Source organism: Rhinolophus ferrumequinum, chromosome 16 (assembly GCF_004115265.2).
Source record: "Rhinolophus ferrumequinum isolate MPI-CBG mRhiFer1 chromosome 16, mRhiFer1_v1.p, whole genome shotgun sequence".
Lineage (NCBI taxonomy): Eukaryota > Metazoa > Chordata > Mammalia > Chiroptera > Rhinolophidae > Rhinolophus > Rhinolophus ferrumequinum.
Genome location: NC_046299.1, coordinates 27,336,545 through 27,351,629, shown reverse-complemented (window position 1 = coordinate 27,351,629; position 15,085 = coordinate 27,336,545). Strand labels below are relative to the sequence as shown.

General features: G+C 36.2%; 1 protein-coding gene across 4 annotated transcripts in view; it reads left to right on the top strand.

Annotated features, from left to right (window-relative positions):
* The first annotated feature begins 215 nt into the window (after nucleotides 1-215).
* ZNF518A (zinc finger protein 518A) overlaps nucleotides 216-15,085 on the top strand; it is a 35,127-nt gene continuing 20,257 nt past the window's right edge. For 3 of the 4 annotated variants that reach the window (XR_004425291.1, XM_033130082.1, XM_033130081.1), the window contains exons 1-2: nucleotides 216-320; nucleotides 2,820-2,902. The gene's annotated coding sequence lies outside the window, so the exon portion shown is untranslated. Of the gene's footprint in view, nucleotides 321-2,819; nucleotides 2,903-4,010; nucleotides 4,119-15,085 lie in introns of all 4 variants that reach the window. The other variant, XM_033130083.1, reaches the window with a different exon arrangement.

Sequence of the window (15,085 nt, the reverse complement as noted above, 5' to 3'; positions counted from 1 at the left end):
GGATCATTACATTGGCAGTAGAATCTTTCCAGCTATTGGTGAGCAAAGGGGGAGAGTGAATCAATTACTGGCGTGGGAGGCACCGGGGAAGTGCGTTAATTTGAGAGGTCAGCGGCGAACTCAGTTCAATGGCCTACTCTCGCCAGGCTGAGGCGAGGACCCTGCCGGCCTCCGTCCTCTTCCGCTTTGCCCAGGTGCAGTGCGGATCCATCCGCCCCAGCGAGAGCTCCCGGTAGCGCGGCGATCGGCTTTCCGGCAATACCCGGATGGAAATGTAATGGCCGCCATCAGGGACTCGCAGGCAATGGGGACCACGACAGGTATTCCCTGTGAGCGGGGCTGCCCAGATCTGTTAGGATGCAGGGACTTCTAGAGGGTTTGCCATGGGGCAAAGGGCGAGCTTGTGGGCCTTCAGGGTTCTCCCAGCCGGTTCAGGGATCCGCCTCTTGAGCTAGGAAGCCGCCTGTTAAATAGTCCCGGCCATTCAGCGCTTTCGCCTAACTTGCCGCAAACTTTTTCTAGGAAAGTCGGCTCTTTTACTCTGTGCTGTTGCACGCTGCTAGAGCTAACCTTCCGCCTCTTAGCCTGTGCTTGCTTTACGTCGGGGCTTTTTCAACTCTCCACTGTCCCACAGCCTAGGAGGTGGGACGGGAGCAAGGCGACCGTGTGCCTCCGCGCGCCCGAAGGGCAGTCGAACCCCGGAGGAAGGGGCGGATCGGGTGCGGTGTTTGGTACGGAGCTGGGTGCCCGGCGTTGGAAGTACCCACTCGGGCGCTGGAAGCACCCGCTCGGCTCATTCCGGGGCTAGTGAAGACATCATGGGCAACGCTCAGACCGCACCCCTCGAGCTATAGGTTCGCATTCCCACTGCAGCGCGACTCGACGGCGTCCCCATTGTGGGTCCAGTCTATGGTCTTTGGAGGTCTTTTCTTGCAGATGTGCTCAGTTCTCTGACGCGCGCTCCTTTTTGCAGAGTTGGCCAAAGGCGCTCTTCCCTGCAAATCTCAACCACACCCAGTGCCAGATGGATTTCTTTGTAACTGGCTTTCTCACTAGTAGGGTCCATTTTGAGTCTCTTAACATGGTGTCCTCATTGCCAAGTATAGTCTCTTCCTAGATGGCTATGGTGACAAAGTATATAGGGTGAATGTATATAAGGTAGAATGTTATAACTCTTAAGTAGACCAACGAAACAGATATGGTAGCTTTAAGGTTAAAAATGTAAAAGTTAAGGTTAAGTTTTCTTAGATTTAAATTTGGGGGCGTTTAGTGTTTGTGAGCTATTTCAGCGAAAACATTCGTGGGGTATGTTTGGTTATCAAAAGTTTACAAATCCCTAGAAAAATAAAGTCAGTGTTTAAGGAATTCATATGAATGTTAAAAACTTTGTACAGTTGTCACAATGATGAAACATGACGACACCAAACTGTTCATCAGGGTCGGAATTTCATCAACTTGAGCAGCTGCGTGTTAGACCTAGTTTACTGATACTGTGAATTGTTTTTTTTATGCAGCAAGGGATCTGTTTTGAGTGCACTCTGAAGTTAATACCCTTGAGTTAAATAGGTAGAAACCATTTAAGTTGATTCAGTGAAATACCCTAACATTTTTCAGAGTTCAATTGCCAGTCAATAGAAATGGATTCATTATCTTTAAGCAAAACTATTCTCCTGAAATTCATAAAGACATTGCGTTATATTAACATTTTTAGGATGTTAGCATTTCATAGGGAAGGTCAGCATAGTAGATCATGTTAATTTCTGTTAAAATTCTCGTTAATAATATGAGCCCCTTATCTAGAAAATTGTTAACAAAAGGGGAGGGAGGGATAAAAATATAGGTGTGTAACAACCTGTTTTGCACATTCATATTTTTCCTTATTGTTGCCATGAAAGTAAGTGTAAATATCAATTCAAAGCATTTTATATTTGGTTTTATGGAAGGGTAAAAGGACAGCAACCACCATGAATACCTACTGTGCCCATTGATAATGTATGAGCTTTTAAATGCTTGAGATTTTTATCACCATCACACTTCAAATCCTATCCTATCCTCTCTGGAAATAGTATAATGTGATCCCAAAAGTTTTTATGTCTTGAAACATTCCAGAGGGGATATATTTTAGTATAAATGTACAGCATGACTTTAAAATACACTTTAAACATGCCCTTTTAATGTACTTTTATTGTTTATTTTTCGGCTTGGAATTGTTCTTATTGAAGAAGCATTGTTTGCTTTAGATTAATACAACTTTTTTTTTTCTTTTTTAAATGATAAAAATCTTGAATCTTGTCCAATTTCCTTCAGGTACTCTACTAAGTTTTTTGGCAAAGAACTATATGCAGAAGAAAAAAGTTAAAGTTGAATTTTTTATTAATTATCTGATCCAGGTATGTAGGCAGTGAGTATTTCAGTTCTATATGGCAGATTGGTTTCACATGGTGAGCAATTTTCATGGGATGGTAGGTATAAGATGTGAGTATTAAGAGGTAGCATTGTGGTGGTAGAATAGCTGGGTTGGAATCAAATCCAGATTTTAGTTCTAGGTTTGTGACTTGGGGCAAGACTCATTTTCTCTATCATGTAATAAACGAAGATACTGAATGAGGTCACTTCTAATCTCCGAGTTTTGTGACTTTTGTAAATTCATGACCTTATCACTGCGTTTTAATAAGTTATTTGCCTAAGTGCAAAGAGGTTTATTTTTCTAAATTTAAACACAGAAGTTGAATATAAAGCATAACTGAAATGAGGGTATAAAAACATTTTACTAACAGTTTTTGCAGTCAAAGTTTAGAAATTTTGATCTTCATTTCCAGGTTTCATCTCTTTTGATCACTGTTCCTGATTGTGGCTTTGTCCAAGCATTAAACTGTGTGCCTTTTGTTCCTTGAAGAAAGAGGTATGGTAAAATTCGAGTACTACATTATATTGTCTATTAAGTAGTAAGTTAATATGTTTTAATCTTGGACAAAATAAAACAGTTAATGTGTATGAGTTTTCTTAAGTTACAATTTTATTTTTGGTATTAATAAAATACAATACACATGATGGGTTTTAATTTTAATGTAAGCAGCAAAGTAGTTTTTGGTTTCACTGTTTATTATTTAACATTTCATTAGCAATCTAAAAATGGTTTTAACTATTATCCTTCTAAATATAAAGATGGCATTAAGGGCTTTTAAGTAATAAATGATGGAGATAAATATGGTAGGAAGACGTTTTGATGCTATATAGATGGTCAGAAGAATGTTTGTGTTTTGCTCTAGTAAGCACAAAGTAATGCACCTAAAGAAAATTATTTATATTATGATTAATGGCATCTATATTCTAAGTCAAAAAAGAGACTTAATAATCACTATAGAGTTATGACTGGGTTTTGTGGAGACAATCATTTAAATATCCTAGTGTGTACAAAAAGAAGGAAAATACCTGCCAAGAAATCCATGGTATTATAAGAAAAACTGTGTAAACTCAGTGGAAAATATTGTACCTTTGGAAAAAAACACCCTGAAACACAAGTGTCTTGAAGCACAAGAGTCTCTTGCTGTTTGTGCTGGATAGGACCTGGGATGCCACAGTACATTGTGATTTCCCTCCTCAAATGCACTAAGTATACCCATAAGTGTAATCCTCAATTAGGAATGAGAATATCTATGTAACTACTAAAATAGCCAAAATAGATAATACCAACTTAAATTATTACTTTAGTTCCATGAACTTTACCAGCAGATGGCTTTCTTTTCAGATCCATTTGTCACAAAGGCATGATTTTTAATTCTATTAGACGTTAATGTCTAACAACTACCATGAGTTAGAGAGCAACAAAGCTGAGTTGAGAGACCAGGTTATCATTTATGTTTGTTTACCTGTATAATTTCTTCCTGTATAACATTTGTTTGGCTTCTTTCCACATGAGATTCACATGGGTATTGTGTTGTTCTGGAATTGAGAAAGTAAATGCTGAGTGCTAAGAATTTTCTTTACTGTGTTTGATCCAAACTACTCAGAAAAAGTAATATGATGAAGAGTGAAAGCTTCAAATATAATGAAGTAAACAAGAGGCTGCTATATGATGACTGGCCAAAATGATTTGGATTATTCCATCTTGAAAAACTGTGAGCAAAGTCTGACTAAAAATATAAAATTGTGATTGGTATGACTGCATGAAACAAGTGTCAGAATATTAGAATGAAGGTGCATGACTTGAAGCTTCAGAAGATTAAGTGAGCTTCATACGGGTCTCATTTCAAGAAGTGGTGATAGCAACAGCTGAAAACAAATGTTGGCTTTATAGAAAGTCAGATAATTTCAAAATGTGGTGAAATCACCAATTAAAATTGGGTTGTTGTTGGAGGTTGTGGCTGGTAGAAGATACACACGCACACACACACACTCACACACACACACACACAGGTTTTGTCAACGCAGTATCTCTACATTTGGGGACCCATCTCTTCCCTATTGTGAATGGTTGATGGGCTATTACGCAGTCTTACAGTCTGGTAACCCAAGCTTAGTCATCTCTATTGCAGTAGTGATTGCCTATTACTCAAGCAGACCCAATCAGAATTCTTTGAAAGTGATGTATGAATTCTAGGAGAAGCATGCTCCCTTCTCGCCAAAGTTGTTAATTAGAGAGGGTGCAAGTGACATTCTTTCTCACATGTATGAGAACCCGTCTGTAGTAGGAGGAAGTAAAGCCACAAAGAAATGGGAGATGGATGGCGATAGATTGCCAGTTTCAGTTAGGGGCTATGGTATGATATATGAGTTTTTCTTTTGATTCTACCAGCTATCCTGGTATACCTTGGGCCAAGGTGTAAATTGGTTTGAATTGGATGGCTGCAGAAAGGGTCTAAGATCTGTTAACTTCAAGTTGATCATTCACATCCATCTACAATTTGTCCTTTTTCTCTACCTTATAAAAGATACCCTTTATTCATCATTCATGCATGAATGCAGTCCTTCTTTCATTCAACCTAACATTTATTAAATGTTATTTATGTACAAGTATGTATACTAGGCTGAGTAGATGGTGGACTTCCTGTAATGTAGTACATCTCTAATGTAGTAGGTTACACATATCAACAAGCATGTGTGGAGAATAATCGGTGCTGTGCTTAGTATTTTAGTGAAAAGTAAGAATAAGAGAGTTCTTTACCTTCCAAGTGCTTACAGTTAAAGCATCCAGATTACATGAAACACAACAAACAGCCAAAACAGGTAAATGAGAGCACTGTTGTATGGTATGGATGTTAAGTCTGAGTTCTGATAGGAAGGAAGTTAGTGAGAGCCGGCCTAGTCTAGGAAGGTTTCCTGAAGGGACTATAATTTCAAATGGGTTTTGACTTCTAAGTAGGGTTTTGATAGGCATGGAGAATAATTAAAGGATAGAGTTAAAAATGATTAAATCCAGCGGTCAATTTTCAGTCCTGATATGACTCTGCCTGATCTTGGAAGCACTTTCTTCATTTTACTTTCAGGATACCATTCTCCTGATTTACTTTCAGTCTCACTGGTCATTCTTTCATTCTCGCGAGCTGGTTCTTTCTCATCTTTTTCCTCTAAATGTTACTATATCACAAGTCTCAAGCCTGGGACTTTTCTGTTTACCTACCCATTGGTGATTTCATTTAGTTCTATATACATAAATACATATACACAGAAAGGTACACCCCAATAACTCCCAACATTTTGTCTTACACCTATACCTCTATTATACCCGTATATTTAACTACACATTCCACATTTTTACTTAGATGTCAACTAGATACCAAATTATGCATGGCTGAACTCAACTCTTTGTTTTTAATATTTCAGATGTTCATTTTTAAAATTAAATTTATTGGGCTGACATTGGTTAATAAAATTATATAGGTTTCAAGTGTATAATTCTATAATACATCATCTATATATTTCATTTTGTGTTAACCACCCAAAGTCAGATCTTCTTCCATCACCATATAATTTCACCCCCTTTTCCTTCTTGTATCTCCCCACTCCCCCTTTGGTAACCATTAAACTGTTGTCTATGAGTTTTTGCTTATTTGTTTGTCTTGTTCATTTGTTGCTTTCAGTTTTATATATCACATGAGTGAAGTCATATGGTTCTCGACTTTTTCTGACTTATTTCGCTTACGATGATAATCTCAAGGTCCATCCATGTCGCAAATGGCAGTATTTCATTTTTCCTTAAGGCTGAGTAACATTCCATTGTATATATGTACTACATCTTTATCAGGTCATCTATTGAAGGACACTTCAGTTTCCATGTCTTGGCCACCATGAATAATGCTGAAGTGAACATAGGGTTACTTATATCTTCACGGATAAATGTTTTCAAATTTTTTTGGTAGATACTCAGAAGAGGGATTGCTGGATCTAATGGTAATTGTATTCTTAATTTTTTGAGGAATCTCCCTACCGTTTTCCATAGTGGCTGTACCAATTTACATTCCCACCAGCAGTGTATGAGGGTCCGTTTTTCTCTACAACCTCTCCAATACTTGTTATTACTTGTCTTGTTGATGATAGTCATTCTAACAAGTGTGAGGTGGTATCTCATTGTGGTTTGATCTGCATTTCCCTAATGGTGAAGTTGAGCATCTTTTCATATATTTATTGGCCATTTGTATGTCTTCTTGAGAGAAGTGTGTGTTCAGGTCCTCTGCCTATTTTTTATTTGGACTTTTTGTTGTTGTTGTAAACTCAACTCTTGATATAGTTGCCATACCTACTACTCCCACACAGACTTTTCTATCTTAATAGTAAATAGCAACTCATTTCTTTCCGTTGTTGAGGTCAGAACTTTTAGAGTTATCCTTGACATGTTTCTTTCTCTCATAGGCCAAATTTAGTCTGTCAGAAAATCCCATGGGCTCTTGATTCAAAATGTATACAGAATCTGACCGTGCCCCATTGTCTCCATCAAGACACTACCATCTCTTACCTAGGTAATTGTAGTGTAATAATCTCCAAACTGGTCTCCATCCTTCCATTCCTCCCTCCCTCCCAAATACTCTGTTCTCAACTAGCAGCCAAAGTGATCTCTTTAAAAAAAATAATTCAGCCCATGTTAATTCTCTACCCAGAATGGTCTAGTAGCTTCCCATCTCCTTCATAGTAAAACCAAAGTCCTTACAGTGTCCATCAAACCTTGTTTAAGTCCCCTTGTTACTTCTTTGACCTTATCTCTTCTTCCTTTCCCTATGGTGCTTTCTGCTTCAGTCATGCTGACATTCTTCTTGCTATTCTCCAAACATTTTAGGCACACTCCACACTCAGGGTGTTAGCACTTAACTATTTCTTTTCTTGGAATGATGTCTGCTTTAGTCCTTCAGATCGTGGCTCAAATAAGACCTTTTCAAGTGGGGTCTCCCTGACTTCATATTTTAAATGGCAGGCTTTCTGGTTCTGCCTATTCTTCCCTGCTTTATTTTTTTCCACAGCACTTGTCATCTTTTACGATATTATATTATTTACTTTATTATCTAAATAACCAGTAAAATGTTAGCTCCATGAGGGGAGGGATTTTTGTCTGTTCTGTTCATTGCTGTATTCTCAATGCTTAGAACAAAGAGTGGCACAGATTTGGTACTAGCTGTGAGCTCAGCTCTATGCCAGGTGCTGGTGATACAGCAAAGAAATGACAAATGTCATATGCTTATGCAGCTTTTGTTCCAGTGGTAGATACAGAAAATAAATTGTCAAATAAATACATAATGCAGGAGAAAAAGTATTACAAAAAGAAATACAAGGGGCTAAAGTAGAGACCAATTTTTTTCTGTTTGAGGAGAGGATGGTGTATAGGTTGGAGAAGGCCTTTCTGAGGTGGTGACATCTGAGCTGAGACCTAAAAGATGAGAAGGATTAGCCTTAATGAAGAATGGGAGAAAGAATACTTCAAGCAGGGAATAGCAGGTGCAAAAGCCTGAGATAGGAAAGATAGAACTGAGAGACTCTGGTAGCTTGCTGCAGTGTATTTTCAGATGGGGAGAATGGTGTGACTTGAAATTGAAAAGTCCAGTACCAGATGTCACTGTTACAGGCTTTAGCAAAGAGATTAAATTTTATTTCAAGTGCTTCAGGAAGCCATTAAGGAGTTTTTAGCAGAGAAACTGTGATCTACTTATATTAAGATCACTTTGCTCCTGTGTGGAGAATGGATTCAGAAGAGGATGGTGGGCAAGAGGGAAGTATGGAATGCCAGTTAGCAAGACTGTTATTTTAATCCAAGGTAGAGATGACAGTGGGCTAAGATGACAGTGGAGATGGAGAGAAGTCAAAATGAATTATGGAGATAGAATTGACAGGACTTGCTTATAGATTCATGTGGGGAAGTAAAGGAAAGAGAAATCCGGAATAATTGCTTGATTTCTGGGTTTAGTAACTGAATGGATTGTGGTGCCTGGGGAGTGGGATTTGTTTTCTCTCTAGAGAGACAGGTATTTTATAAAGCCAGAGAAAAATTGAACAGTTTATATTATTTTGGAAAGCTGAGAGGAAATTCATTACATGTAGATATATGTTCTCCCAATCAAATAGCAGTAAATCTTTTGATTCTTCCCCTCCCCTATGTGTTCCAAAATCTTAAGTAAAATCTCCCTATTCTCCTAAATCACTGCCACAGCAAAATGACAAATGGAAGAAGAAAAGAATGAAATGAAGATAATCATTTTACATTTAGTGGTCTTTATTTAACTTTGGACAGATTACTTCAGATTTCTGTCCTAATTCCTATAAATTAAAAACGTGATTTCTGACTCTGTGTGTGTGTGTGTGTGTGTGTGTGTGTGTGTGTGTGTGTGTATTTTAAAATTTCTTTGCAACAAGAAAAGTTTACATGACCTGTAGCATTTGCTGCAATGTGATTTAATCTGAAATCACAAGAAGTCAGATATTTGAGTTGAAAATAAAGGAATAAATGAATTAAGAATGTGTTAGGTCCCTGAATATCCAGTCTTGGTTTTTGTGAGGGGTAAATGAGAAATATGATATAGAACTTGTTTTTAAGAAGCTTATAAATTATCTTGGGAGGTAAAACAAGAAATGAAATGATGGAACTATAAAGCAGTTTGTAATAAAGTGGTGCTCAGTGGCTATCCTTTAAATGGATATTCAGAGAAGGGAGAGATTGGTGTATATTACAGAAGGTTTCATATTTCTACAGGAGGTAGAGTTAGAAAGGAAGTTTGACTAGTATTGAATTAAGATAAAAGAGGATGACAAACCTGGTGAAAGGAAAAGATGAACAAAGTTAAAGGTGTATGTGTGGGGGGAGCAGAAAGCATCTTACATATTGTGTGTGTGTGTGTGTGTGTGTGTGTGTGTGTGTGTGTGTTGAGTAGTCAAAGTCTCAAGAAAATAATAAGACATAAGATTCACCTGAACCAGGAACTGCTGTATTTTAATTTTCCTTAGTAATTCATACTCTTTGTAATTCAGCTCCTTCATAATTTTATACCAGTGTCACCTGCCTACCAGGGTGGTATGTGGTTCATATGTACACTAGCATTTTGAACATTTCTAGATCTCTAATTAATTATATTTGCATACTTCCTTTCTCTTTTCTGTGTTTAAGGTGCTCGTTTGGCCACAATGGCTTTCGTTATATATATGTAAGTTCTACAAAATTTATTTTTTTTACTTGTTTAAGATAGGCATTAGCCCCCTAGGTAAACTTTTTAAAAACTTAAAACAGCTAAAAAAAAAAAAATCTAAAATGTTTGTTCCAAGTCATGAAAAGGTAATAGTTATTTTAAGGGCAGTAAAATAGGTTCTGCTTTGAAAATGAGAGTTTTAGGTTTTTTGTGTGTGTGTTCTAGATTCCTTTTAGGCAGAACGTTTTATTTTTCAGTAAGCTCTTCCTGCTACATGCTGCTTTTGTTCTATATCCATTTATATATTCATATGACCATTTTCCATTGAATTATCTCTAGAAAAAATTTGATGACTAGAAATATAATAGGTATAAAAGTAATGACTAATTATATTAGCTTTCCTATCTCTGTATTGTGACCAGTTAAGTTACAGAGCTGTATGCTCAGTCACAAATAGGGGTAAGCTAAAATCAGAGTTTTTTAGTTCTTCGTTTAATGTTTAAACAACTAGAATGTAGTGAGTGGCACATAGATTCTTCCTTTTTATACCATTTCACTAAAACTAAAGACTGTAGAACATCTTTGCTTTTAAATCTGTTAATATTCGTAGACAGCAAACAAAATTCTAGGAATGGTACTTTTTCATGTTCTGTATTCCAGTCTTCCAATCCTTGGCATTTTACTTGGGGAATCGTCTTTTTAAAATTTCCCTGTACCTTCTGTGGGATTCCTAACCTGTGTTTACAGTGCAACTTCTCTGGATCCTCACTTTTTATTTGGATTACCAATTAGTCCTCTAATTTTCTCACTATTGTATTTCTAGTTTTTACTCTCTCTCTATTGTATCTTGCTTTCTAGTACCATTCTAATAATATTTCTAAGATATAATTCTAAAATAGTGCTTTTATAACTTCTCTCTGCTCATGAACTAACAGTGGTTCCTGGTTAACTTTCATTTCAAGTTTCAGGTCTGTCCTCTGTAGTCTGTTCTTTACTTAACCTCCTCATTATACATTCTCTTTTTGATATTAGATACTGCAGTGCCGTAAGAGAAAACTGCTTTTCTTCCAACATTTCTTTATTCTATTTTTCTGGTCTAGGTAACCTTTGCCCCTTGTTACATGTTTAAGTCCCCCTGCTCTTTAAAGAATCGTGTACTTTTCTGTGAAGTAAACACAATCAACATTGATTTATCAACTTAATAAATCTTAATAAATAAGTCTTAAGTAAGAGCCTTCAGTTACAAGTAATAGAACTAGCTTAAGCTAGTTTAAGCTGAAAAGGGAGACTTATTTTAAGGATACAGCATTTCCTAGAATTCAGGGGCCGGAATATACAGGCCTCAGTAAAGACTTGTAGCGACATTGCCCTCTTGGTTCAATCAGGGTACCTAGAAGAGCCGATGATTCTCTCTCTATTGTTTTAATTGTTTTTTTGTTTTGTTGTTATGCTATGATGTCGTTCCTTTAAAAAAAATTAACCTGTTTTCAGTAGTTTGGAGGATATCTTTCTATGATTTGTCTACGTTTATATAAACATATAGGACCTTTCCTCTGATATAAAAATAAAGATCTTTCCTCTTAATTTAAAAATGTATTGTCTTAATCTTCACTTCCTTTTTTTGAAGACAAAAAAATTCACAATAAATATCTTTCTAAATCAGTTCAATACGTATACCTCTTCATAACGTTTTCATGTGGGTAATTCTATAATTTACTTAGCCTTTTTCCATGGACATTTAAGTGATACTTTTGTGCACTTATTTTTAGGATAGATTGTGAAAAGTGATTGAAAGTATACTTAGAAAATGGGAAGGAAATTGATTTTTTTGAAGGAAAATACAAATTGCCAAAAGTGACTCAAGCAAACCCGAAGAGCCCAGAAACCATAGAAGAACTTGCAAAGTTGTAAGGGGTAAAATCTAAAGAGGTACTGCCCCCTACGGTGTTGTTGGTGCAGTCTTACGTAATTTTAAGGAATAGGTAATTCTCATGTGTAGTCAAATATTCTAGAGAAATGAAATGGTAGAAAGTACTCTGATTCTTTTTACAAAGTCTCCACAGTACCAATAGCAGAACTGCTAAAGATAACATCAAAAAAGTAAATTCTAAATAAAATTTTGTCAGATCAAAACCAGACTTTATTAAAGACTGATGTGCTTAACTAATTCAAAAATAGTTCAGCATTATACTTGCTATTCATTTCTTTGTATAGTATATAGAAAAAAAAGATTGATGTTATAATTTTTACTATTTCTTTTTCTTTTAACAATGTACCAAGATCATGAAGCATATTATTAATTGAATATCATTTGTTTTCTATATAAAATGCCTGTAACTTTTCATTTGTATAACAACACTGCATATGTAGCTGCTATTGTGGTGGCACCCATTTCTTTTACTTACTTTTTAGGTAACATCATGGCTCATAAATTAAGTAAATAAAAAATCACTTCTCTTATATCATGAATTTATAAAGCATGAGTGACATCTAATAGCCTAATTCTTCATTCTCTGAGTGTTACGTTTGCCATTAGCTTTGTGGCCATTGTTACAAGCTTTTCTGCAGTGGTATGGTTGGATACCTACCTGTGTGTTGAGTATGAGGAGTACATCGTTGAAAAACCTCTTTTATTTTGATTTCTTCTCCACCATCAATTTTGTACTGGCTCAGGTTTACTATTTTAAATCTCTCCAGGAAAAACTGTGTTGGTTTCCCACAAAAGTCACTTGCTTCTGTTTGAAAATTTCAAAATTTTCTTGGCTTCATGCCATTTTTGATAAAGTTTCATAATAGAGGCAAAGAGATTGTCATTCTCCTTACATTTAAATGTAGCTATTTGCTTGTACTATGATAAGGAAGTACAGTATGCCAGTGTGGAGGCCATACATTGCTGTCCAAGGACAACATTTTAAAAAACACTGACCTAAGAATAACCAGTAATCACTATAAACACTTTTATGTGTGTACGATGGATTGACTATTTATTGTGAGTTTTTTTGGGTCTATATGTCTGTTTATCCATCCATTCTCTATCCACCTATCAATAGTTGAATAAATTGAAACGTAATATATCTACTGTCTGTTTTCTGTTTTTTCCCTTAATGCATCTTGGATATCTTGTAAATGCGTGTTTATAATGTGTTGTTTTAAAAATTGAATAATAGTCCATTGAATGAAAATACCATGATTTATTTTTTGGTGGACATTTATTTATTTTTTTTAATTAAAAAAAAATTTTTATTTTAAGTGTGTTTTTTCAGGACCCATCAGCTCCAAGTCAAGTACTTGTTTCAATCTAGTTGTGGAGGGTGCAGCTCACAGTGGCCCATGTGGGGACTGAACCGGCCACCTTGTTAAGGGCACCGTGCTCTAACCAACTGAGCCAACCAGCCGCCCCACATTTAGTAAATTATTTTTAATTTTGTGATTTTGTAAAAAATGCTGCAGTGAACATCTCTGATTGTTACCTTTAGGATACATTTCTAGAAGTGAATTAGAAGTCAATGTACTTTCTCCCCAGGTACTTTAATATTTATGTGTGTGTGTGTGTAATAACACATTATTATTGTTATATTTATTTTATATATATGTGTATATATGACTTCTTTATAAAGGTTATGGCAGCTTATGTTCCCATCATGAGTATATCATAGTGCCTCTATTACTGGAAAATTAAATTTTAAAAATGAAGGCATATAAAGAAGTCCAAATTTTTATTGTTAGATTCAATAGACATAAACTTAACTCTATAAAATTGCTGTAATAGTTTCTACATGCTTACTCTCACTCAATTTCTGCACATATATTGTTATAGATTAGTGACAAACAATTCATGGACCATCAATAGACCATATTTTTTAAAATTTTTTAAATTTTTTATTGGAGAATATTGGGGAACAGTGTGTTTCTCCAGGGCCCATCTGCTCCAAGTTGTTGTCCTTCAATCTAGTTGTGGAGGGCGCAGCTCACCTCCAAGTTCAATCACCGTTTTCAGTCTTTAGTTGCAGGGAGCTCAGCCCATGCGGGAATTGAACCAGCAACCTTGTTGAGAACTTGTGCTGTAACCAACTGAACCATCCGGCCGCCCCTCCAGAAGCTCAGTGGTAGCTCATTGTCTTCAATCTAGTTGTGGAGGGCGCAGCTCACCTTATGGGAATGGCCCATATGGGAATGGAACCGGCAACCGCTCAGAGCTTGCGCTCTAACCAACAGTCCTCCGGCCACCCCAATAGACCGTATTTTTAGTAGCACTGTTTTAGCCTAGGAAGCAACCTAGGAGAAAAAGGGGGTTTGGGATGAGGTTTGGGTCTCATAGGTATATGGTTATTGAATACTCTTGCTTGTTGTATGGTACCCACTCTCTTAGGTGTCTGGTATCCCCTATTTCAGAGAGTCTGCTTTAACTTTCTGCCAAGAATAAACCTACAGACTTTTGCTGTGGTGGTGGAATAGCAGTTACATAGCATTGTGGAGTAGGGAAGAGAATCTTAGCATCTAACCAAATCTCAAGCACCTTTCTCCACATTCCTCTTTATTTTAGTTTCCTCCTCCTCTCCCATTTCTGTTATGTGGTGCTACTAATTCCTAATCCTATTGAAGATTCAGAGTGTGCAATGAGTTAGTTCTTAGTTTTACCCACTGTCTGCCTGGATTGTTTTCTTGGATCAGCAAGGTCCTTTCCTACTTACTTACTTTCCAGCATCTAGAATTTTGTTGCTATTGTCACCTCTCATGTTTCCCATTGTTAATTTTTCCTTAACGGCTTCTTATATATTTATTATGTTGCAAATGTTCCCCTTCTCCAGTCTTTTCTCTTTTCTTAATTGTATTAACAAAATATTTACATTTATTTCTATTTTGTGGATTTTATTGTTGACAGATATTTCTTTTATCTCACATTATTTCTTTTTTCAGTTATTTTCTTCCAATTGAAATTTTATTTTGTTGAAGTATTTACTTAAAACTTTTTCCCAGAAAAAATACGTATGTAGTATATTCTCTGAATCTTTGCCTATTTAAGATTGTATTTTTCCCTCACATTTAAGAGTTTTCCTGGGCACAGAGATAATTCTTGCATTAATTTTTTCCCCTCAGAATTCTATAAATATTATTTCATTGTCTCTAGCGTATAGAATTGTGAGTAAAATATCTGATAAATATTGCTGTCTGCTTAAAGTTGGCATTGCTGATGGAAATCCAAATACCTTTTTAGGTAACTCTCTTTTTCCACCTTTTTCTTTGTTGTTGCATTTCATTTTTATCTTTTAAACTCAAAAATTTTACTGGGATAAATTATAGATACTGAGTTTTATACTGATTTTCCCATACTATTAGTCTTGCCAGGCATTTGGGGAGCCTTTGATTTTGAAAATTCAGGTCTTAAAAAACAAAACAGAAACTTGATGTAATTTTTTTCTCTTGTTTTCAAAATCAGTATTTCTCCCCCATCTACTTTGTTCTGTCTTTCATGGCAGTGTGTT